The 14,416-nt window shown below is 47.2% G+C and overlaps 1 protein-coding gene across 4 annotated transcripts in view; it reads left to right on the plus strand.

Annotated features, from left to right (window-relative positions):
* Window positions 1-1,694: 1,694 nt before the first annotated feature.
* The window catches only part of ZNF331 (zinc finger protein 331), a 40,806-nt gene continuing 28,084 nt past the window's right edge, over window positions 1,695-14,416 (plus strand). The window contains exons 1-2 of one of the 4 annotated variants that reach the window (XM_010380718.2): window positions 1,695-1,912; window positions 2,775-2,841. The gene's annotated coding sequence lies outside the window, so the exon portion shown is untranslated. Of the gene's footprint in view, window positions 2,108-2,365; window positions 2,745-2,774; window positions 2,842-14,416 lie in introns of those variants that run through there. The other 3 variants (XM_010380719.2, XM_010380721.2, XM_010380722.2) reach the window with 3 other exon arrangements.

Here is a 14,416-nt window from a genome sequence, read left to right on the forward strand (position 1 = left end):
AGATTAATACCCTCAAATCAGACCACAGAGCCTGTGTTAATTTCACCAAAACATCTCTGCTCAAATTATATGTACCTTTTTAACCTACCCTTTTCACTTGTTGATTCATCAGAACTTTTCTCAATTAATAAGTCAGTATTATTAGGAAATGTACTCTATGTCAGTGTATAACAGACCATGATTTAATCTGATTTTCCTTTATCCTCCACTGCAAGATTTTCATTTTTAAAAATTATTCTCTACTGGGTGCGGTGGCTCATGCCTGTAATCCCAGCACTGTGAGACCGAGGCGGGCGGATCACCTGAGGTCGGGAGTTCGGGACCAGCCTGACCAACATGGAGAAACCCCGTCCCTTTTAAAAATACAAAAAAAAAAATTAGCCGGGCGTGGTGGCGCATGCCTGTCATCCCAACTACTGGGGAGGCTGAGGCAGGAGAATCGCTTGAACCCGGAAGGCAGAGGTTGCGGTGAGCCAAGATCACACCGTTGATTGAGCCTGGGCAACAAGAGCTAAACTCCTTCTCAAAACAAACAAACAAAACATTATTCTCTAGAAATTCTGGGTAACGTCAGTGGATGACATCAATGTTAATCTTCCGGTTATGGTATTATGTACTACAATCACCAGCCGGGGTAACCAGGTGAAAAATACACAAGATCTCTCAATTTTATTTCTTGTAACTACATATGAATCTAAAGTCTATCTAATTAAAAGAGAAAAACATTTTCAGAAAAAAAGTATTTTGTGAATATACTTCAACATTGTGTACGACTATAGCTACTTCCTTGGCATAAATACCAAAAAATGGGATTTTGAGTAAAAATGAGACTGTGGTTAAGTACCTGCAACATCCTGTAGACCCTGTGACATTAGTACTTGGAATGAGAGCGTGACTAACCGGGCATAACTGCTGCCTGCACATTGTTTACAATCCAGCAAGCAAGAGACACCGAAAAGCAGCTTGGGCAGCCTGTGCTCGCTGGTGGCCTGCAGAGAATTCCAGGTGATGCTCCAGAGGGGCTAGGAGAGGATACCCTTCTGAGGACAGCCATGGCTCGCCCGTCATCACCCCACTCAGAGGCCAGACGGGGTCCCAGCTGGGGTGACACAGCCCGTCTCCCAGTCGGAAAGGGGCGTCTGCAGGGAGCAAGATGGACTCAGTGTGGGGCTGCCTGCCTGGAACGTGCCCTGAGGCCCTTGCCTGGGACCGTCCCGGACTACGTTTCCCAGAGACCATCCAGGAGTACGCCGTGCTGCATGCTGGGACATGGGGCTTGGGGCTCTGGTCCCGCGTCCTCCTCTAGCCTCACCCCCTCCCAAGACCCCAGCGTTGGGGGACCACTGGGTGCGTCTGCTGCTTTGGGAGAGGCGGAGGAGGGAAAGAGATGGGAGGGGTGCACACACACGTCCCAGTGTGTCCACGTGTCGGAGTCTGTGCACGTGCACATGTGTGTCGGGCTCTGTTGTGCCTGCACATGCGTGTCGGGCTCCATGCACACATGCGTGTCGGCGTCTGTGCTTGCGCACACGCCTGTCAGGGTCTGTGTGCCCGCACAGGCACCTCAACGGCTGAGCACACTACGTATGGGGGGGTCTGTCGTCGCTCACATACGTGTAGGGGTCTGTGCGCACATGCGTGTCCGGCTCTGCTGCCGCTTGCGCGCTCCGGCAGCTCAAAGCGCCAGGCCCCGGGGCGCCTGGGTCCGGGATGCGCATGCGCGCTGGCCTCCATGGGTGGCGGGACCGAGTGTATGACGTACTTGCGTGGGAGTACGAGGCTGACGCGGCAGCCCTGTCCCCGTAACTGTGTGACACAGGTGCACGCGAGCGTCATTGGGGGCGATGGGAGGCGTGCTGGGTGCGTGTTTGCACCAGTGACGCAGCCGCTGCATCTCCGCCAGTCCGCACAGGTGAGATTGGCTCTGGTGGCTCCGAGGGGAGGCGGGCACTGGGCTTCTGACGGTGACGCACTTGCTGGAGAGTGTGGGGTGACACAGCCGGGCTCGCCCCATAACTGGTGACCGGGGGTGCTCCAGAGGCTGTGGGTCGACGGAGCCCACACCTGTGAACCTCGGCGGTGCGTCCCAGGGACCGTGCTCTGTGAGGTGCACTCTGGGGGTTGTGTGGGGCGGCGGTCAGGACGGGTCTCCGTGGCCCACGGATGCACCTTTGCACTGTGTGGGGTGGCGGGGCCCACAGCGTGGCCGTGCTGGGCGTTAGTGGGTATGAGGGGCACAGATGTGTCTCAGGACAGCGTGAGCTGTGGTGAGGCTGAGCCGTCCGTGCAGGCTTGTGCTGGGATGGTGATCGGGCCTTCTGGGTGACGCAGGTGTGTGTGACAGCGCAACCTGTGGCTCCAGCGTCTCTGCTGCTTCACCTCCTAACTAAGTGGTACCTGCCTGAGAACAAGGGCCACAGAGGGACGTGAGCGCCTGAGCCCCGCCAGGAAATTCACCAACAACAAGGCAGAAACAGCCATGAGGTGACGCTTTCAGAGCCAGAAGTGCTCTCCATGCAGGCCTCATGAGTGACAGGAGACGGTGGCCTCGGGAGTAGAATTCCTCCTGTAGAGGGACACGTGCCTGATGTGGGAGACAGGGGGAGGGGCAGCTCCACGCCTCATCATCTCAATCACCTCATCTTGCTCTTCAGGAATCTCCCAGAAACTCCATCTCGGGGCCTTGTATTTCTCTTTGGTTTTATATATTTGGTTTTATATATATGGTTTTATAGATATGGCAGGTGTTACCCTTCTGGTTCTGTTTCCCCCAGGCCGGCATCCTTCAGGAAAAGCATTCCCGAGGAGGAGGACGAATCGTTAAACATCTTAAAGGGTCAGGTGAGTATCCTTTTTTTTTTTTTTTAATTAAATGATATGTGTTTATAAGACTTAAGACCAAACATTAAATGTAGATGACCAAGATCTGAGTCCTGTTTCTGCCTGTTAGCTTTTTGAGCCTTCTGAAGATAGGCTTGCGAGAAGGGTGAAATGCATTAACATGTGTAAAACCATAGACCCGCACCCTGGAGTGTGAGTGCGCAGTGAGTGCTGCTGTTATGTGCTGAGTCTGGATGTCTGTACATCAGGAGCAATGTATATATGAAGTAACTGGGATGGGTGTTTGCAAGTCCACAAAATGAACCACAGCCTCAAATGGTCTAGAACTATTCTCCTTAACCTGAGGGCCTTCCATAAAGTGAACCACAGCCTCAAATGACCTAGAACTGTTATCCTTAACCTGAGGGCCTTCCTTTAACTCCCCTTACAACTTTCCAAGGGATGTTGTGTATATATTTACTATATGTGTTTATCAGTGTTAGTGTATTGGTCCCCCACCACCACCACCCTAAGGAGATACTCTGTAATTTCATGGCATTAAGAAGGGTGTACATGCCCCAAAGACATTTAGACCCATTAGTCCAGAATTGAAGACTGTGTACCTTGACCACAATTATTGTTCAGGATGGTGGAAATGGTTAAGTAATTATACCACATTCATTTCATGGAATACTCTGCAGCCATAAAGAAGTAACTTTAGTTATAGCCATAAGAAAGAAAAATGCACTGACATAATATTAAACACTACTAATAGTTATTAACAACAGTAAATGAAGGAAATCCTTCCATTGCCTAGAAATTCCATTGAATAAGATTTTTGTAAATACCTTGTCCAACATGACATTTTAATATATTATTTAGGATTATTCATGAATCCTTCAGAAGAGAGGAGCCTGGCCACATTTATTGAGCACATGTTTGTACCATAGTCTCTTGTGTTTTGCACACACTCCTTAATTTATTCTTACGTTAGTCTGTTTCAGCTGCTACAACACAGTACCATAGACTGGTGGCTGAAACAACAAACATTTATTGCTCACAGTTCTGGAGGCTGGAAGTCTGAGAAGAGGGTGCCAGCATGGTCAAGTTTTGTTGAGAGCCCTCTTCCAAGTTGGAGACTGTCACCATCTTGCTGTGTCCTCTCATGGAGGAAAGAGATGCGAGCTCTCTGGGGTCTTTCATAGGGCACTAATTCCATTCCTGAGGGTTCCACCCTCATGACCTAATCACCTCCCAGAGGCCCCACCTCCTAATAGTATCGCATTGAGGGATAGGATTTTAATGTAAGAATTTGGCGGGGAGGGGACAAAATACTCCGTTAATTAAGATGCCTACAGAGGCAATTTAGCTACATTATTGTGTTGAGGGTCTGATTGTATTACTGAAACCGCGGAAAACATGTTTTAGAACAGGGAGGTTGTGCCTGTTTCAGTGACACTTTTTTCAATACTAAGCCTTGTATCAGTTTATTTTTCCTGTTTTAACAAATTACCACAGATTTATTAATACAACACAAATATATTATCTTGCTATCCTAGAGGTCAGAAGTCTGAAGTGGGTCTCACTGGGCCAAAACCAAGATGTTGGCAGGGCTCTGGGAGGTGTTTGTGCTTGGAGGCTCTAGGAGATGGTCTTTTTTTTTTTTTTTTTTTTTTTTGAGACGGAGTCTCGCTCTGTCGCCCAGGCTGGAGTGCAGTGGCCGGATCTCAGCTCACTGCAAGCTCCGCCTCCCGGGTTCACGCCATTCTCCTGCCTCAGCCTCCCGAGTAGCTGGGACTACAGGCGCCCGCCAGGTCGCCCGGCTAGTTTTTTGTATTTTTAGTAGAGACGGGGTTTCACCGTGTGAGCCAGGATGGTCTTGATCTCCTGACCTCGTGATCCGCCCGTCTCGGCCTCCCAAAGTGCTGGGATTACAGGCTTGAGCCACCGCGCCCGGCCTTTTTTTTTTTTTTTAATTGAGATGGAGTCTTGCTCTGTTGCCCATGCTGGAGCGCAGTGGCACAATCTTGGCTCACTGCAACCTCCACCTCCCAGATTCAAGTGATTCTCCCGCCTCAGCCTCCCGAGTAGCTGGGATTACAGGTACGCACCACTATCCGCAGCTAATTTTTGTATTTTTAGTAGAAACGGGGTTTCTCCATGTTGATCAGGCTGGTCTCGAACTCCTGACCTCAGGTGATTAATTAGCCCACCTCAGCCTCCCAAAGTGCTGGGATTACAGGCATGAGCCACCACCAAGCCCGCCCTGTAGGAGGTGTTTTGTGTCCTTGCTTTTGCTGGCTTCTAGACGCTGCCCACACTCCTTGGCTCATGACCCCTTCTTCCACCATCAAAGCTGCAAAGACAGGTCAAGTCCATTTCCATCACATTACTCTGACCCTACTTCTTTCTGTTCATCTTACCGTCTTCTAACTTTGAGGACCGTGATGATTACATTAGGCCCACTGAGGTAACTCAGGATAATCTTCACCATCTTAGTGTCAGCCCATTAGCGATTTTAGTCCATTTGCAACCTTAATTCCCCTTTGCCATGTAAGGTAATATAATCATAGGTGCCAGCATTACCATATTGACATATTTGAGAGGCAGTGATTTTGCCTCTCATAGGCCAATCCATTCAGAGTTTCCTTCATGACAACAATGTACTAGCTCCCCCATAGCTATAGTCCTTTTTTTTTTAATGTGGTATAATCATAATCATGTTCTTTTTTTTTTTTTTTTTTGAGATGGAGTTTCGCTCTGCCCAGGCTGGAGTGCAGTGGCGTGATCTCGGCTCACCGTAACCTCTGCCTCCTGGGTTCAAGCAATTCTCCTGCCTCAGCCTCCCGAGTAGCTGGGATTACAGGCATGCACCACCATGCCCAGCTAATTTTGTATTTTTAGTAGAGACAGAGTTTCTCCATGTTGGTCAGGCTGGTCTCGAGCTCCCGACCTCAAGTGCTCTGCCTGCCTTGGCCTCCCAGAATGCTGGGATTACAGGTGTGAGCCACCGGGATGCCTGGCCTATATTTCTTTTTTTATGTGTTTTTGTTTTGTTTTGTTTTGTTTTTTTCTTATAGACAAGGTTGTGTTCTGTTGCCCATGCTGGAATGCGGGGGGTTGATAATAGTTCACAGCAGCCTCAATCTCCGGGGTTAAAGTGATCTTCCCACCTCGGCCTCTCAAGTCCCTGGGATTACAGGCACAAGCCACTGTACACTGCTCCTATCTTGTTATATTTCTTATACTAGGATTAATGCAGCCCTGCTGGGGGCAAAAAAAAAAAAAAGTCCCTAAGGAGCCCTTAAAGAAGAATTTCCAAATTACCTATAATTGTACCCTCCAGAGATAATCACTGATTAACATTTTAAATGGCCAGCACTTTGGGAGGCCAAAGCGGGATGATCACTTGAGGTCAGGAGTTTGAGACCAGCCTGGGCAAGAGTGAGACTCCATCTCTACTAAAATAAAAAATTGAAAAAAATTAGCCAGGCATGGTGGTGCATACCTATAGTTTCAGCTACTCAGAAGGCTGAGGTGGGAGGATCACTTGAGCTTAGGGGTTCCAGGCTGCAGTGAGCCATGATTATGCCACTGCACTCTAGCCTGGGTGACAAAGGGAGACAGTGTCTCAAAAAAAAAAAAAAAAAAAAAAAAAAAAACAAGAAAAAGACATTTGAAATGGTATTTATGTTTCTAGTCCTCTCCTTTGCCTCTAAGCATGTGTGTGTTTTGTTTTTGGAGTATTGAATCTTGCTAATTAATCATAAGTGAGCCAAAGACTCCACATCTTCATTTATAAAAGGAATCCAACCCAGCCATGAATCTCATTACACCCGTGTGTGTGTTGGGAGGGGAAGGGCTATGCTGGTGATCTTTGCCTTGCTTTGAAATATCTCTCACATATTTCTACCTTATAGGATTAGAAATACATCACCTGAATCTAACCTATGGCAACAACTGTTCAACAAAGACAGCCTTTTAGAATTAGATTACAGAATGTTAATGTTCCTCTCCCAGGACATCACAATAATCACTGATGAACACTAATCACTGGGTGCCTTGCAGATACGGACTTTCCATGTAACATTAGCAAGATTATTTGTACAAGTAACAAATATGGGCTATATAAGTAGCGTTTCCAAGATAGAAAAAGAATTAGATAACAGTATCTCATATGTATCTCCCTTATCCTGTGGAACACAAGATTCAGCCTCTTGCTAATGTTCTTAAATTGGCATCTTCTCAGATTAGAGTCGTTAAATTAGATGTTTTTATGCGGAACAGTGTGTCTGTCCCCAGCTGCTGATGGAACGTTTCCTCTTTATATTTCTTAGAATCTCTTTTGCTAATGGATTTGTTTTGTTAAACGAAATGAATTTCATTCTTAACATCAGACTCTGTTATTTTTGGTTAATATTGATTACGCAGACAGCGGGTTCAAGGAAGGCACTTTTGGGTTTTTTTGAGATGGAGTTTCGCTCTTGTTGCCCAGGCTGGAGTGCAATGGCGCAATTGCGGCTCACCGCAACCTCCGCCTCCCGGGTTCAAGCGATTCTCCTGCCTCAGCCTCTTAAGTAGCTGAGATTACAGGCAAGTGCCACCACGCCCAGCTAATTTTGTATTTTTAGTAGAGACAGGGTTTTTCCATGTTGATCAGGCTGGTCTTGAACTTCCGACCTCAGGTAATCCACCTGCTTCAGCCTCCGAAAGTGCTGGGATTACAGGCGTGAGCCACCACGCCCGGCGCCACATTTTACCATTAGGAAAAAGAAGGGGACAGGCATGGTGGCTCACACCTGTAATCCAAAGCACTTTGGGAGCTGTGAGGCAGGAGGATCGCTTGAGCCCAGAAGTTCAAGACTGGGCAGCATGGCAAGACCCTGTCTCTATTATGAGTTTTTTTATTTTTTTTAGATGGAGTCTCGCCCTGTCTCCCAGGCTGGAGTGTAATGGCGCGATCTCGGCTCACTGAACCTCCACCTCCCAGTTCAAGCAATCGTCCTGCCTCAACCTCCCTAGTAGCTGGGATTACAGGCGCGTACCACCATGCCCAGCTAGTTTTTTGTATCTTTAGTAGAGACGGGATTTCACCGGGTTAGCCAGGATGGTCTCGATCTCCTGACCTCGTGATCCGCCCGCCTCGGCCTCCCAAAGTGCTGGGATTACAGGCTTGAGCCACCATGCCCGGCCACAACCTGTATTCTTAATTTCACCAAAACATCTCTGCCCAAATTATACACACCTTCTTAATCTACCTTCTTCACTTGGTAATTCATCATAAAAATTTTCTCAATAAGCCGAGTGTGGTGGTTCACAGCTGTAATTCCAGCACTTTGGGAGGTCAAGGCAGGCAGATCACAAGGTCAGGAGATCGAGACCGTCCTGGCCACCATGGTGAAACCCCATCTGCACTAAAAATACAAAAATTAGCTGGACGTGGTGATGCGCGCCTGTAGTCCCAGCTACTTGGGAGGCTGAGGCAGGAGAATCACGTGAACCCGGAAGGCGGAGATTGCAGTGAACCAAGATTGCACCACTGCACTCCAGCCTGGCATCAGAATGAGACTCTGTCTCAAAAAAAAAAAAAAATTCTCAATAAGAATCAATATTATTAGGCCAGGCATGGTGGCTTATGCCTGTAATCCCAGCACTTTGGGAGGCCACGGCGGATGGATTACTAGGTCAGGAGATCGAGACCATCCTGGCTAACAGCCTACAGTTAAACCTGTGAAACCCTGTCTCTACTAAAAATACAAAACATTAGCGGGGCGAGGTAGTGGGCGCCTGTAGTCCCACTACCCCTGTAGCTACTCAGGAGGCTGAAGTAGGAGAATGGTGTGAGCCCGGGAGGCAGAGCTTGCGGTGAGCCGAGATCACGCCACTGCACTCCAGCCTGGGCAATAGAGCTCCGTCTCAAAAAAAAAAAAAAAAAAGTCAGTATTATTAGTATTCCTTGCCATCATATAGCAGACCATAATTTAATCTATACTGTGAGATATTTCTATTTTTTCATTGTTGAAACAATAGTCTCTGGAAATCATAGATAAAATCAAGGATGGAGTCTATGTCAGTATCCTGGCTGTGATACTGTACTGTAGTTTTGTTTTTTTCTTGTTTGTTTTTTTTGTTTTGTTTTTTGAGACGGAGTCTCTCTGTCACCCAGGCTGGAGTGCAGTGGCGCAATCTTGGCTCACTGCAACCTCCACTTCCTGGGTTCAAGCAGTTCTCCTGCCTCAGCCTCCTGAGTAGCTGGGATTACAGGCTCCCACCACCATGGCCAGCTAATTTTTGTATTTTTAGTAGAGACGGGGTTTCACCATGTTGGCCAGGCTGGTCTCGAATTTGTGATCTGCCTGCCTTGGCCTCCCAAAGTGCTGGGATTACAGGTATAAGCCACCATGCCCGGCCTGTGCTACAGTTTTATAAGCTATCACTGCTGGTGTAAGTCAGGTTAAGGGCATACCAGATCTGTCTCTATTATTATTTACAACTACATGTGAATCTACAGTTATCTCAGTTTTTTAGAAAAAGAAATAACTTTCCTAGAAAAACATTTTTTTTGATCACTCTGTCACGTACATTTGTGTACTTCTGTTTTCTTGTCTTTCTAACCGTTTCCTCCTCCTGGACCCATAAATTCCAAATGTGGAATTTTGAGTCAAAATTAGATGTTTGTGGAGGGCCCGCACTATACCACACCCTGTGACGTTAGTACTTGGAATGAAAGCGTGACTAACAGGGCATAACTGCTGCCTGCACATTGTTTACAATCCAGCAAGCAAGGGACACCGAAAAGCAGCTCGGGCAGCCTGTGCTGGTTGGCGGCCTGGAGAGAATTCCAGGTGACGCTCCAGAGGGTCTAGGAGAGGATAGATACCCTTCTGAGGACAGCCATGGCTCGCCTGGCATCACCCCACCAGAGATTAGACGGGGTCCCAGATGAGGTGACACAGTCCCTGTCACATCCCCTTATGGACACAGTGGGCCACGCTCCCGATCACCCAGCCACAGTCCTAGACCAGTCACTGACTCACAGTCTGCCACTTGTATTTCCATTGTCTCTGGGCTTCCTCTGCCTTCACCTTCCAACCGTGTGGTACCTGCCTGAGAGCAGGGGCCCCTAGTGGGACATGAGAGCCAGGACCCCGTCATTAACTGAACCAACACAAAGGGCACAGCCATCGCCATAGATAACAGTGTTCAAGCCAGACGTGTTCTCCGTACAGGCTCCTGTGTTGCAGTAACAGGAAGCCTCGGGAGTGGGAATCCTTGTGGAGGCAGAGGTGACTAACTTGGTAGGTCGGTGTTGGGAGAACCACGTGTTCTAGAATCCGGTAAATACAGGTTAGTCCCCAAGAACTCTGAAACTCACAAATGCCAGTGTCCTCTCAGTTCAGATTGGTTTCGGGCATGGCCTGGGGGCAGGCGTGCCCTGGAGGGTATTTGTTAGTGCAGCCTGTGCTCCAGAAAGACCCTAGGGTCTCGTTCTTCCTTTCCCCTAGGCTGGCATCCTGCAGAAACAGCATCCTGAGGGGAAAACATTATTATTTAGGTTGGTGCAAAAGTAACTGGGGTTTTTGCCATTACCTTTAATGTCAATTACGTTTGCACTGACCTAATATATTATATGTCTTCAAGTCAACTCTCCACATGAGGTACCTTTTTTGTTCATTAAATGATTTGTGTTTATATGACTTAGGACTCTTTACTCTTTATGGCCCCAGATATCCTCCCTAATAGCAGTGTATCCCAGTAGTTCCTTCCCAGGAGGTGTGGCAAGGACCAGGCAGGTATATTCCTCCCCGTACCCCTGGTTGACCAGCCCTCTCCTTTGAGTATTCACAAACCCATTTGTCAAATTTTTGACGTCCTGCTGTGTGCTCTGGTTTTCTAAGATCTGATGGTACAGAAAAATCCCTCCTCGAGGCTCATGTTAGCGCTTTGTTTTACGGCGTGCTTGGGTAAGGAAGGGGCTCGTTTTTAGGTGGAGTCAAACAGATATCTTTGGCCTTTTCCATGGGACTGATTTTTAGAGCACAAGAAAAGAGAAAGTTAGCTTGTTTAGTCTGTACCTGGCAAAGTTGTCAGTTTTGTAAGACTTTTAAGAGTGGGGTTTGAGCAAATTTCTGTGTCACCAAAGGCAGGGATGTTTTTCAATATGCAGTAAATCGAAATTTGTTCTATTGACTGGGACTTCTTTGGGCGGACAGCTTTCGTTTTTTTTTCAGTTCCCCCTTTGTGTGAACTGTGAGTAACCATATGGTTTAATAATGAGTTGCAGAGGTTGGCAGATGTCTCGAGTGACAGTTTATGTATGTTTGTGGCCTACAAAGGCTTTGATCTGTGCATACACCGCGGATTAAATCAAGCTGATTAACATATCCCTCAACTCACTGATAATCGTATTTGCAATGAGAACATTTAAATCTACTCTCTTGGCATATTTAAAGTACACAATATTACTCATTATGCTGAGTCACCATGCTAGACAATAAATCTCCAGAAATTATTCCCACTCCTTTCATCTTCTCATTCCCCATCACCCTCCCAGTCCCTGACAACCACCCCTCTTCTCCTGTGAGTTTGATTTTGTTTTTACACTCCACATGTAAATGACATCATGCAGCCTTTGTCTGTGTCTAGCTTATTTCACTGAGTACAGTGCCCTCCAAATTTATCCATGTTGTCACAATAACAGGATTTCCTTCTTTGTAAAAGCTGGATAGCATTGCATTGTGTTATCTTTACCACACTTTCTTCATTCATTCCTGGTAAGTATGTAGGTTGATTCCTTATCTTGACTACTGTGAATAATGCTACTGCAGTGAACATGGGAGCACGGGTATCGCCATGACATACTAATTTCATTTTCTTTGGATATATACCCAGAGTGGGATTGCTGTGTCATCTGATAGTTTTAGTTTTTCGAGGCATCTCCATAGTGTTTTCCCTAATGGCTATACTAATTTACATTCTGACCAACAGTGTACAAGGATCCTGTTTTCCTCACAGCCTCGCCAACATATTTTTGTTTGTTTGTTTGTTTGTTTGTTTGTTTTTGAGACGGGAGTCTTGCTCTATCGCCCAGGCTGGAGTGCAGTGGCCGGATCTCGGCTCACTGCAAGCTCCGCCTCCCGGGTTTACGCCATTCTCCCGCCTCAGCTTCCCGATTAGCTGGGACTACAGGCGCCCGCCACCTCGCCCGGCTAGTTTTTTTGTATTATTTTAGTAGAGACGGGGTTTCACCGTGTTAGCCAGGACGGTCTCGATCTCCTGACCTCGTGATCCGCCCATCTCGGCCTCCCAAAGTGCTGGGATTACAGGCTTGAGCCACCGCGCCCGGCCTGTTTGTTTGTTTTTTAATGAAAGCCATTCTTGGGGCCGGGCGCGGTGGCTCAAGCCTGTAATCCCAGCATTTGGGAGGCCAAGACAAGCGGATCACGAGGTCAGGAGATCGAGACCATCCTGGCTAACATGGTGAAACCCCGTCTCTACTAAAAAATACAAAAAACGAGCCGGGCGAGGTGGCTGGCGCCTGTGGTCCCAGCTACTCGGGAGGCTGAGGCAGGAGAATGGTGTAAACCCGGGGGGCGGAGTTTGCAGTGAGCTGAGATCCCGCCACTGCACTCCAGCCCGGGCGACAGAGCGAGACTCTGTCTCAAAAAATAAATAAATAAATAAATAAATAAAAGCCATTCTTACATGTATGAGGTGATATCTCATTGTGGTTTAACTTTGTGTGGCCCTGAATAATAGTAGTAATCTTGAGCAATTTTTCACAGACTTATAGCAATTTGTATGTCTTCTATCAAGAAATGGCTGTTCAAGTTTTCTGCCCATTTATTATCAGGGTTATTTGGTTTTTTGCTGTTGAGTTGTTTGAGTTCTATGTTTTGTCGTGTTTGTTTGTTTGTTTGTTTGTTTTCTAGACAGGGTCTTGCTCTGTCATCCAGGCTGGAGTGCAGTGGTCACAGCTCACTGCAGCCTCTACCTCCTGGACCCAAGTAATCCTACCTCAGCCTCCCGAGTAGCTGTGACTACAGGCACATGCCATCATGCCCCGCTAATTTTTCTTTTCTTTTCTACTTTTTTTTTGAGATGGAGTCTCCCTCTGTCACCCAGGCTGGAGTGCAGTGGCGCGATCTCGGCTCACTGCAACCTCCGCCTCCTAGGTTCAAGTGATTCTCGTGCCTTAGTCTCCGAGTAGCTGGGACTACAGGCGCATGCCACCACGCCCAACTAATTTTTTTTTTTTTGTATTTTTAGTGGAGACGGAATTTCACTGTGTTAGCCAGGATGATCTCGATCTCCTGACCTCGTGATCTGCTCGCCTCGGCCTCCCAAAGTGCTGGGATTACAGGTGTGAGCCACCACGCCCAGCCCATGCCCAGCTAATTTTTCAATTTTTTGTAGATATGGGGTCTTACCATGTTGCCCAGGCTGATCTTAAACTCCTGGGCTTAAGCGATCCTCCCACCTCAGCCTTCCAAAGTTCTGGGATTCCAGGTGTGAGCCACCATGCCCAGCCCTGTTTTAGATGTTAACCCCTTATCAGATATATGGTTTGCAAACAGTCTCTCCCAGTCTGTAGGCTGCCTTTTCATTTTATTGTTTCCTTTGCTGTGTGGGAAATTTTTAGTTTGACGTAGTCCCATTTACTTATTTTTGCTTTTGTAGGATGATCTTCTGGTGTGATAGCCAAAAACTCATTGCCAAGGGTGATGTGAAGGAGAATTTTCCTTATGTATTCTCCCAGTAGTTTTACAGCTTCTGGTCATACTTTTATGTCTTTAATCCATTTTGACTTAATTTTTCTTTTTTTCTTTTTTCTTTTTTTGAGACTAAGTCTCACTCTGTCACCCAAGCTGGGTGTGGCACAATCTCGGCTCACTGCAACCTCCGCCTCCCAGGTTCAAGTGATTCTCCTCCCTCAGCCTCCTGAGTAGCTGAGACTACAGGCTGCTGCCACCACACCTGGCTAATTTTTGTGTTTTTAGTAGAGACGGAGTTTCCCCACGTTGGCCAGGCTGGTCTTAAACTCCTGACCTCGGGTGAGCCACCACGCCTGGCCTCATTTTACTATATGAAGTAAAAGAAGGGTCCAGTTGCATTCTTCTGCCTGCAAATATCCAGTTTCCCAACACCATGTATTTAAGAGATCATCCTTTCCCCGTTGTGTGATTTTGGCACCTTTGTCAAAGATCATTTGACCATGAGTTTGGATTTGTTTCTGGGCTCTATTCTTCCATTGTGTGTTTTCGTGCCAATGTTATAACCGTAATAGGTCTGTTGCCCCGTGAGCACGGCATGTCTATACAGCAGGTTGCAGCAAAGAAAGAAGGTTTACTGTCAGGCTGCAGAACAAGGAGGTGGGATGAAAATGAAATCCATCTTCCCAAGGAGTTTGGAGCTAGGGTTTTTAAGGGTTTTAAAGTGTGGAAATCACTGGTTGAAGAGTGCGGGGTGCAATCATGAGAAAGGAAGATGAAGAAACTATTCTCACGCTGATTCTGTTGCTCTGTGGATGTCTTCAGACTGCTTGGCATCAGCTATTTTGCTGGAATTTGGGACCTGAGAAACATCTTACTCAATT

Source organism: Rhinopithecus roxellana, chromosome 12 (assembly GCF_007565055.1).
Source record: "Rhinopithecus roxellana isolate Shanxi Qingling chromosome 12, ASM756505v1, whole genome shotgun sequence".
In the NCBI taxonomy this organism is placed as follows: domain Eukaryota; kingdom Metazoa; phylum Chordata; class Mammalia; order Primates; family Cercopithecidae; genus Rhinopithecus; species Rhinopithecus roxellana.